Consider the following 12,835-nt stretch of genomic DNA (forward strand, 5'->3'; position numbering starts at 1 on the left):
ACATATGGAAATACCTCATTGGATAAGGACATGATAAAATAACATTGAAGGATAAATATTAGAGAAGAGGAAGAGATTATATATCAACGACTTTCATAATTATATTGTTCAACCATTTAATCTACATGTTTATCGTGTAAAATTCTACAATTTAGTTACAATGCATATATATATATATATTATAAACTAATTGAAATAAAATGATACTTTAAAATTAATGTAATCTAAAAAGCCAACAAAGGCAATTGGATTTGATTTTGGAATGAGCAACTTATTTTACATCTTCTAACAATTCCTATTTGTTTGAAAATAAAGCAAAAAAGTTTCATTAAGTTATCAAAGAAGTTACTTTCGGCTAACGAGTGATTTTGTAGGTGTAAAAAGAAAATTATGGTAACATATATATATATATATATTTATATACACATATATGTTGCATTATAACCCAAAAAGTTTCCAAAGGCCTCAAAATTGTAACTGATTAGGAGTATAAATTGAAAAACAATAATAGTATACATTTATATAGTCGAAATAAGCATTTTAATTCAAAGGATTTGGTGTGAAAAAATAAAAGGGCTTAAATAATCAAATGGTTTTAATACTATTATTATTTTTCTATTTGAGTTTTTATATTATATTTTTATAGATTTTGGTCTTAACATTAACACTATTAAAAGTCCGTGAAAGCCCCTGGCTACCACCTAAATGACGTGTGGTCTACATGCGTCATAAATATTTTATTTTTAAATTAAATATTAAATATTAAATCTTATTTTCTTGTTCTTCTTCCCCTTCTTCCCATCCTCTCTCTCCCGCGCAGCTTACTGGCTGGATTGACGTTGGACGACGTCTTGGGCACCAAGAAGAGTGTGGCTGTGGTGGCGGCGCAGCCTGGACCTCCTCCGTCCCTGTACCAACTTCTGATATACATATCCAGAATAACAGCAACCATTTCTCTTCTCCCGGCTCCTTCTGATCTAACTCAACTTCGTCCAACCATGAGCCCAACCACCATAGTGGTGAACAGGCTGAGACCTTTTACACTTTCAATTTGCTTCCCTCCTTTCGGCCTCCGTGCGCTGGGCATTGATGCGGATCTGTTCGACCTCACCGTCCTCTGCGTTCCCCTTCTCATCCTCTTTCAGTTCCTTTTCTCAATCCAAAACCGTTTACTGTCTACGTGGCGTCCACGTGGACATACATAAAAAAATCGCTTGAGCCATGTCATTAGTGAGCTTTAACGGATTTTCAACGGCATTAAAGTTAAGGGTAAATTTAGAAAGATTTTTTAAAAAATAAAATTAAAGTATAAGATAAAAGTTGAAATAAAAAATAATAATTAATTGTATAAGAGGTGTTTGATAATTTAGAGCAGAGTAAAACTGAAGGAAAGGAAGGGGGTAGTGGTTGATGAATGTAGTTCAGTTAAAGTGCTGGAAGAGATGTCGTTTCGCGTTATCCAGAGAAAGGGACAAGACTAGACGTAGACATTTGATCATGACAATGTATCAACCTCCACGATACTCTCTCTCTCTCTCTCTCTCTCTCTCTGTGTAACTCCAGTCGTGCATTTGCCTTTTCTTTTGAGATCTGGGTTAAAGCTTTTTACAGTAATATTTATTTTTAACAAGACTCTTCCTCCTCATTTAGACCATCATATATTACCCACCATCATCTACGCCACTAACCCACCAGCACTTTCCATGTTGGAAAGATAAATAAATAAATAACTTGATGGTTCTTTTCACGAATGCATTTCGAAAATTCGTCAATACACATAAAACTTCTACGTAAATGCATAAAAATAAACTAACTCGACAAATACATCTTCTTATGGGAGGAAAATACATTGTTTTTTGCACTTTTAACTCTTGTTTTAATGAATGTTAGTTCTCCCAGTCTTTAATCTCTGTTCTTTCATGCTTAATCAACTTAATGGAAGATGTTTTCTAAAGGAAAAAATGTGTTTAAATCTCACGGCGTAGTAATATAATAACGTGGACGCACCTCTGAAGACATTTATATGTATATATATTTATGTATATAGAGACACAAATAACTTGACCTAATTTTTTAACATTTGAAACCCACCGAAAACTTAATGGGGGCTACCCGTCTTAAAGGCAAAAAATACATAATTCATGTATATACATACACAAAACGACCTTACTTTTTAAGAACTGAAACCCACCAAATAATTAATTGGGCTAATGCTGTTACTGTAATGACATGTATACATGGATGTGGTAAAAGTGATAGTGGTAACCAAAGTAAACACATAAAGACTAAGAACATTTTGCTTTTTATATATAGACGTGTGACTATGGTGTATATATCTTTCTTTATAAAGACTAAAACACATGCATTTTAGATTGGTAGTAACGTGTGGAAACTTTCTTGGGATCATTTTTCCCCATGAGGGTCATATCAGCACCGATTATTATCTCCAAAAAGTGTATCTTGAATTTTCCATTCACTTTGGCTTTTGAGAGTTAATGCATATCAACCAACTTAATGCACATTAGGAGACAATAATTTGTTGCTTGTCTACCAGTAGATCACTTGCAAGTTAACCAAGAAAGAAAAAGACACCCTATAAATGTCTATATATCAGGAAGCAACAAATCCCCTTCATTTTACTCTTTTTGTTTCCCTTTTATGTGGGATGTGCTATACTCTACACATGTATGCACACACATTACTTATTCCATAGAGACATATATATTATTATAGTCCAACACAAGTATACACACACATTACTTATTCCATATAGACATATATATTATTATAGTTCTACACAAGTAACTGATTATATTTACTTATAATTTGATTATGATATTTAAACATTAGAATAAATATATTATACTCACACCATAAGGAAAATGACCTATAGTAATGGGCAGAAATCATCACTAAAAGTTATGTTCCCATTGGTATTGTAACCTAAGAGCTATACCAACAGAAGTTACTTATGTTTCTTTTCGGAAATTTAAACAAACGACAATATAAATCATCACAAATAAGTATTTAGATTTATACAAATGGCAAAATTTACTGGTAATAATTTTTCACTTATGCTAATAATTTTTCGGTTTGTATAGATTTAATATTATACCATCAGTTGAACTATTGATAAAAGTACTTCTTTGTTTTTTTACCACCTACATAAATTTTAAATATATTATTTATACTATTAATTAAACCATAAATATATTTTTTAACTATTAAAACAAATAATTATCAATATATGATTGTAAATATAACTAAGATATATAAATTTTATAAGATTTATATATTCTTATATTATTAAAAATATCAAGTACATTTTTTAACTAACATCTAAAATTATCATTGTATTTATACAAAAAGTTGTAATTCAACTTAAAATTTACAACTTGAGATCCATAATTAGTAACCTTTATATTACTTCCAAATCTTGAAGAAATCCAAAAAAAATAAAAATTAATATTGATAGATAATAGGAAAAAAATTAAATGTAATACAAACAATTAAAGTAAATATGAAAGACATGAAAAAGAAAAGAAAAAGGTTATATTCAAAAGAATGAACCCAAAATATTGCAAATGCCAAGACCAAACAACTTTTAACATACAAAAAGAAAATAATCATTATCCATTTTTTTGAATAAAATATTGTAGGCAAAAACATTAACACATAAACTTTTTAAAAATAGAATTAAGTAAAATTTATTAACCACATTGGGCAAAGTCAATTTACTGACATGCACCTAAGTGATACTCTCACACTATAACTCAATGAATCAATGCACCAAATATCAAAAGGACATTCACAAACTTGACTTAGCTTTCCAAATTAATAATATTAAGGAATTATAAGAGAAATAGCGTGACATGTCTTATTTCAACATTATAAAGTCGGAACAAAAAATTATAGAAAGTGAGAAAAAAAAAATTTAATCTTCCTTAAAACATACTTCTTGATTTGAATATAACTCTTATTCGTTCTTTGCTGCTAAAGCTTTGACAATGCCCATAGATTCTTATAGCTCAAGTAGTTTCATCATATGCTTACAATCCAAGTAAGCATATAAGCTACTATAGACTAAATAACCTCCATAAATTCTTACCAACATGGCCACAATCGTAATGAAAAGTGCTATTGGAATCAAATACTTAACGTAACTGAAATTTTTAGGGACAAAAAGTACTAGTGTCCTTTGGCATTTTAGTGCATGGAGATTGATATTTTAGGTGAGCTATAAAAAATTGCATCAAAGGAGAAAAAAATACTTATTGGTATTGATATATTAGTTCTTCATGTGTACATAGTCTTTTAATAACTTTGGAGAAAAGTAGATGGTGACGTTTATTGAAATACACCTAATTTGTAGATATAAGGTCCAACACCACTTGATCATAAAAAATTAAATATACGCTAAGGAAATAAATAAAGTATCATAAGTTTCCTCCTCAAAAACTTGAAGAAAATTTTGCAGTTGAAGTTGTAAATAAACACATTAAAATGTCTAGTAAAAAATTATGAAGACATATATAGATTGGGTAAAAAATCTATTACAATTCGGAATAATGGCAAAACATAAATAAGGACTATACCCTATTCGTTGGTATATATAACTAAGGAATAAATTATAGCTCTAACTAGAAATAAAAGGGTCTAGTAAAAGTTGCAAACAAAAATATTAAGGTCTTGTCAAAACGATAAAAATATAAAAATATTAAATGTAAAAATTGTCATTACCTTTTGGATGTACCACAAACTATATAACTAAGGGATTGCAACCTATTCATTAGTATAAAAAAATGAATTTATTCACCATTTTGAGATAAAAGTCTCTTATTAAGATAGAAGTTTGCATTGTAATTAGTAATTGAAATAGATATTTTAAATATCTGATGCATCAATGATTAATATATAGTTTTTATTACTAAATGAGAAAGAGCTAAGGACATGTACCATACACAATTGTATTATAAGAGAAATACAAAAGAGCATTTAACAAGAGAATCAATCTAGAAAAGATATAAATAAGAGTGCTCATGTTAAAATAGTCAAGACCACTACTTTCAATCATAGAGAAAATGTTTATTCAAATTTAGAAGGTTTATACTTAATGAATAGATATTATTAAGGAGAACTATGACAACCTCAAAGCTTAAGTGCAATGAATTCACATAACCTAGTAACCTAAACCAAAAAAATAAAGAGAAAAAAGAAAAAAAAATTAAAAGGAAAAGAAATCCCATTAAACAGAAAACCCAAAATTAGTTTCTTAAAAAAAAATAATTTAATAGATAGAATAAACTTGCTGGATAAAAAATTTTAAAAGGTTGCTTAGGCAACAATAAAGGATATGATGAGAAGAATTTTTGATTGAGAAACTTGAAAGCCAAACTAATAATAGTTTAAATATTTTGAGAAAGAATGAATTAGTTTTGTACTTTCGATGAATGATTCAAAAATTTATATTTAAACAAATAACATAAAAAAACTAAATTTTATTGTCATTTATAGAACTTACATTGAAATGTTTCATACATTAAATAAAATAAAGCCAAAGTTGACTTACAAATATATGATTTTTGTCTTTTTTATTTCATGAAAAAAGTCTAATGAAATTCTCAAGATTATTTATGCCTTTCAAGCGTGTGAAACACATGAACTTGAAGAATAATATTCTCTTGTTGTATAATCAATAAAAAAATCATCATTGAAATATTATAGTAAATAATTCAATAAGACCAATTAATAACATTGAGGTACTGATATATGTTGACACTCCTTAAATTAAAAAATAAAATAAAAAAGGGTGAATACTACAAAATAATATAGTTTAGTCTACTTTTAACCTATATATCTATTCAGATATTCAATATATTTCAATAATAATATTAGTACGATGAAAAAAAACAAAAAAAACTTCTCTCTCACATCCATTTTAGCACACATTTAAGCTCTAAATTATAAGTATTATTGTGTAAATAATAGATTCTCTACCATTTTCTGTTAATTAGTTTAAGTTTTTAAAATAATTGGTGCAACAATTACTTAACATAATAGAAAAGTCAATAGCCTATTGTTGAAATTATGACTACTACCATTTATATTAAGTAGTTTCAGCAGATGGTAAAGTAAGTCCATGCTTGACTTCTTTACTCAAAATTTTTATTTACTTATCTAAACTCTCAAAACTTATTATTTATTTATTTATTACAATCTTTGTTAGGATTAGCCTTCCAAATCCTATGGGGCACGACTTATTGTTAAAATTTCAAAAGCTCACATTAGAACAGGCACACTCATTATATGATATATGTAATCACAACTAGAGTCTAGTTATATAATCATTTTGCAATCTCTGAGATCAAGCAAATGACATGAAAACACACACCCATAAAAGCGCACTAACTCTTTGAACATGGCGTTCCATAAATGATGGTTGAACTAGAGGTTACACGAAAAGCTTTTTTTTTTCCAGAAAAAAGAAGAATTGCAGCAAAAAGAATAAGAAAAAAGAAAAAGGTTCTTGATCAACAAGGAAACGTCACGCTCATACAGCTTCAACCATCCTAGTGCTCCATTTCATTCTCCACAAAAGAAAAAGGGATCTGAGAGAGTGCAAAAGCCAAATCAACACTACCCAGATGGCTCTTTGTCGGGTTTTCAGGGTTTATGCATTCATAGATTTGTCACCTCACCAGACCCGGAAACCCTAATTCACCGCCCACCATTAACCCACCTGCCCATCCCTCATCATCATTATATCATGTCCTCATATATATAAATATATATATATATATATATATACATATATGTAGAAGGGAGATTAAAGCTTTGATTAGAAAACCAAGAAGCCACAACAATGGACACGCATGATTTGGTTTCCAAATGCATAATGAGATTGGCGCTGAAATGTTTTGCCAGTTAAGGAGTGTGATAAGGAGGACAACACAAGTTGAGAGGTTATTCTTTTGGAGCATGCGTTGGGTTTACTAAGCCTATTTGGAAAGCTGCATATCATCTATTGTGGGCCACCTGATTAGGCTTCTATCAGTAAATACCCTTTATCTCCACGACCCATTTTTGTATAATTACTATTCTTAGTCTTTCTACACATACTACATGCACGCGCGATATTTTTTTTATGGTAAAAAAGTTAGCTACCCAACTGAAAAAAATTGATATTTTTCTTGTCATAGACTTAATAAATTCTTCAAATTTTAATTTAATTTATTACCGTAATTCTATCAGTACATTAATAAATTAAATATTTAATTTTACTAAAATAAATATTATAAATTTATTGTTTTCAGCTTATAATATATATATCATAAATTTTTAGTAATTTTTAAATTCGTAATTTTTAAATATTAATTGTTATATATTAAAAATAAAATATATTTAATATAATATGTTTTAAATTTTGGAAAAAATATTAGTGAAAATTTAAGATAAAGATAAACAGAATTTGTTTTATTAAGTATAATCTTCATATAAGTCAATAATGTATATTTATGTTGTGATTATTAATTCATATGGTTCAATTATAGTTTTATCAAGGATTTAAAAAGAATTGGAAAAACTTTCAAATATTGTGTAACGTCATGCCTTCTCTTCTAAGGGGAGAGCGCTACCATACACATAAAATCTAAATATTTGTGTAAAATTATGCTAAAATTTTTTTTGTCAACATCAGATTTATTGTATAGAATTACTATTCATAAGGCTCATAAAAATATTTAAATCGCATCACTATAATATATTTAAATCAACTTTACAACAAAACTTATAAAATCGTTAAAAGTTCCTTCAGAGTTTTCTTTTTATCTTGAATTTACTCTTGATCGGAACTAATCTACGCTGGAAGGGGGGTGTGAATTGAGATGAGCTTTACAAGCTTAGTAAGAATATGGCAGTGTCCAGATAGGGATATCAAACAAACAGCCATACATATTTTTATAAAATAAATGCAGATTTTATATATATAAAAATCTAATTTGAAGGACATTCATACTCATCATCCTTATTGCAAAGTATAACTAAAAAAGACAATCAAGAACCTCATAATTTTTATTATCCATTCCAGCATATTTATACCTAGATACCGTACATATCATTCTCATTCATAAATATCATCATATCGTATTGAACTTATATTCAGATAATTTTGTTCATTCACAAATATCATCAATCACACCAGATACATATCCAGATCATTTTCATTTTCATTATCGGTATCATTGGAGGCCCATAGGAATCTTCACTATACGCGGATATACAAAATAATTCTTTTACCATTCATTGGTCGTCTTCATCCCTCATCTAGTCATGTGCGTTACAATTACAAACCGTTTCAATACTCTGTCAAGTATGAATATGATTAAATCAACTCCCAATCTGTCCGGTATAAGATTTCTCAGTCCTGTACGACTGAGGACATATCCACAGTAGAATACACCCTATGTACCAAGTCTGTACACTCTCTCTCATGATATTCGGTAAGTTTTTTTTTCTCATCTTCAAAGATTATCTCTATCTCATACACTAACTTCAAAAACTCAATCATTCTTAAAATTTTATTTTTTAAAAGAAAACTTTACATCCAACTTCACATATACACACACACACAATATATTAAGCAGACAACCTCATACATACATATATGTCCAACATACACGGTTCATATCATATTAAGCATACGCCCAACATATGATGTAAACAATATGCAACCACAACCCATACCTACACATATTACGTACATATATTTATATTAACACAACTATATCCAGCAATAAACTTATACTAATGATGCATATGCATACTTTCTTGCAATACATATTTATTACTTATACATAAACTACTTCAGTTGTAATTAATCATAATTCCATTGTAGCTATAATTATATCAAATGCAAGCACATAATCACATGTATAACTACAAACATATGATTTCTTGAAATACTTATGTATATTAAACACACACGGCTTATATCCATATAAAGTACGTAGATATATATTCATATTTTAAATCTGCATAAATGCAGCTTCTACACTTGCATAAATACATACCTTAATTTATAGGTGCACACACACAGATCATAAGCATATTTACCTTCATATAATTTAACATATACATCTATTTACATTTTCGCACGGCTTTATACATATTTAGATACATAGACAAACACATAAAATTTATTTAATATATATTAGTAACTTACATATATGTATATATATGTTTTTAATTTTACCTAACAAAATAATATAACACAAAGACCCTCGAATATCTATATACACATAGTAGAGGAACACATACAATCCTTTCTGTATCTATATACCTATAAATTTATATATATATATATATACACACACATGTACATAGAGGGCATTAATACATATTGAACGGACGCACACCAAGCTTCTTTCATATATATATATATATATATATATATAAGTATACTACGCAAACGCACACAACAACAAATCATATACATATAATTTTTCATACTTTTGTTAGCCTGCACATATTCATAAAATCACATACATTCTATTCTACATGCATATATTGGTTTATGAAATTATTTATTAAAATAACACTTGAAAATTAATTTTTTTTTTAGATTTCAACAATTATTTTAATTCAACAAACTATTTTAGAAAAAATTATAAGATTCCCAAATGAAAACTAACTCGACTATTACCTAAAATTTGATTTGAAAAGATGTCGGAATCCCATGCCCCATCGCATGCAGCACCTTCTGGTTTTCTTCTCCGTCATCACATTGCGTGCCAATAGTGAATTCATGTTCCTAGGTGCAGGTATGTCTTCCCGTTGTCGCACCACACACCAAGAGTAGATCTCCCTATGCCCTTGCAGCACGATTCCTTCTTTTCAGTCGTTGTACGACAATTGCGCGCGAGTCTCCTCCTTTAGCTACCGCTTCTCTGCATTGCGCGGATCGGCTTCTTGTTGTGCCTTTTTCTCTTTCCTCTTCTTCTTCTTCTTCCTCCTCGTCGTTTCTTTTCTTGCTCCTCTGTTCCTCCACTTAGGGTTTCTTTATTTTTTTAATTTAATTTTATTTTTTTTTATTCCTTTTATTTTATTCCCTTTTTTTCATTTACTTCTTTTTTCCGGTTGTCATAATTGTTCTACCAAAAGTCACTAAACTATATTCTCAAAAAAATTCATGCCGAAATTAAAAAAATATACTCAGAATTATTTTAAAATTACAGTTATAGTTATTTAGAAATTAAAAAAATATACATGTACATATTCATACATAAGAAAAATAGAATCTTAGCAATCATTAAAGAAATAATTAAAAAATATAACTGTTGTAGGCTAATAGATACATATATTATCAAAACAATTCACAATTTATATATAAAAACATTTCAACAGTTTCTATATTGTTTGATTAGAGTAAATTCAAATAACTTTCAAAAAATTGGTATGCTGGTAGAGAGCTTCAACCTCTTATATATATATATGTGTGTGTATATATACATTGAAATAATAATTAACAATATGACATTAAATCAATCATCTTTATAACTATAAAAAATTTTGCAATTATATAGTCAACATAGTATATATTAATCATTGCAAATGTGAATAGATATATTATTCAATAAAAATAAATGAAATATATCACATAAATATTTTTATTACTAATTTTAAAAATTTATTATAAATATTATAATACCTGGGCTCGGAGAATTGGCCCGGGATAAATTTCGTTAATTTAGAGATGTATAAAAAATAAAATAAAATATATTTTATAAATTAATTTAATAAAATTTTGGTTTTATTTTAAAAAAAATAAATTAGGGATGAGATTGAAAATGCTTTTGATAAAAAAGGGTAAAAAATTAGGTTCAGATGGTATTTTTGAAAAAAAAATCAGAAACTGGAGATTATAATACAATTTTAAAAAATTACACCACGTAAGACTACCCAATCAACAGTCTCAACGAATCGGAGCGCGCCGCATGGTGAGGCACGCTGACTCGGTACCACGTGAGAGGCTACGCTGGCAATATGCGTACCCCACGATCGGACGACCCAGAAGTATTCCCGCGCACGTGGACGACCCGGATCCATTCCCTCCTCATGCACGATTGGACGATTGCGATCAAATGCGATCAACTGTTCATATTCTTTCATACTTAAGTGTGATCGGACAGTCGAGATTAAACGCGATGAACGATCCAGATTAACGCGAGATAGGTATAAATATTTTGCATCACAAAAAATTCAAACTCTAGCCGCCAGCCCCCCGTCGGAGAAGAAGAACCAACCGCTAGAGAATGGAGCTGTCCACCGCCGCATCGGGGCCACTTCCGACCGTCAATAACGGTAAAAATTCTTTCACCTGCTCAAAATTCGATTTTAGGAACCCTTATAGCCATATCAAAGCAAAACAAACGACAGGTTAGCCGGAAGACGCGGGCAAAGACCGGCGGAGCCGTCGCGGGCAAAACCACAATCGTCTCCAATGAGCCCCTTCCTAATTCCCATTTTATGCTATTTTTCTACTATTATATTCACCGTTATGTTTTCTACAGGTTGACCGAAGAAAAATGCCCAGTCGCAAAGATAAGTCAGCAGAGCCGCCGCATCGAAAAATTTCACCATTGATAGGTTTTTATTTATTTATTTTTATGAGCCAACTGAGACCCCCTGACTTATTTTCTCACAAGAATGTGTATAAAAGAGGTCAAAACTAGCCAAAATCGGCCGAAAATAGCAAGACCGAGGTAAATTACCGCCACAAGTGGCGGTGCCATCACCGGAGTACGGCGATGCCGCCATGCCAAAACCCTAAAATTAGCTAAAAAAGGATTTTAACTCCGATTTTTAGTTTTGGGATATTTTTAGGTACGTGAAGCGTGTTTTAATCTCCATAGAAAAATTCAGAAAATCCAGTAACTGCCAGTAGGTGCAGTAGAATGTTCGGTATTTCGGGAACCGACTCGAGTAAGAATCTCTCACCTTATTCTCTGTTATGAAATTGAAGATTAATAATTGATAATATAGTATTTTGTGTAATTTAAAAATTTTTGAAAATAATTACAGGTTACTAATAGAGGCAGAAGCAGTTAGTCATTTATTTGTTGTCCTGTATAACTAATTATTGAATTTACAACTTTAAATACATGATGATGTACTGAAATGGTCAAGCGATCTAGTTGTATTTCGTTGATATATATATTACTTGTCTTATGTGGTTTACGATTGATTTGTGAAATTAAAAATTAATATGCAAATAGAAAATTATTTAGTCATGTGAACTAATAAATGACAGTCTTACTGGATATTTAGAAGATAGTGGACGAACCGGATACATAGGGAACCCTACCGTTAACGTTGCCTCATATCGGACGGGGCATCAAAGAATAGTATTTTTAGCGCTCATACCGGATGGGGTATGGGGACGGCCCGATTCACCCTCATGTCGGATGGGGTATTGATATTTGATATTTTTAGTGTTCATACCAGACGGGATCTGGGGATGACCGGTTAGTTAACGATGTTGAATATTGGTTCACCCGTAGTGGGACATTCTTATGGGGCCCTAGAGATATCAGTAGATAAATAAAAAGGAAAAGTGGTTGTTATTGCTCACTTGAAAATAAGATTGAGATACTATTTGAGTTATTGTCTCTATAGGTTGATTTTGAAAATCTCGCAGCGGTAAATATATGCAATAAATAATTTTCCTTATGATAAATGAATTTACTTGAATCAAGAGCTCAATCGATTGTTTTTATGATTTTTACTAACTTTTAGTTTCTATATTGGTGAGTAGTGTGATATTCTTTTTGAGTTAGTG

The sequence above is a fragment of the Carica papaya genome, chromosome 1 (genome assembly GCF_054855325.1).
Source record: "Carica papaya isolate Zhongbai chromosome 1, ASM5485532v1, whole genome shotgun sequence".
Lineage (NCBI taxonomy): Eukaryota > Viridiplantae > Streptophyta > Magnoliopsida > Brassicales > Caricaceae > Carica > Carica papaya.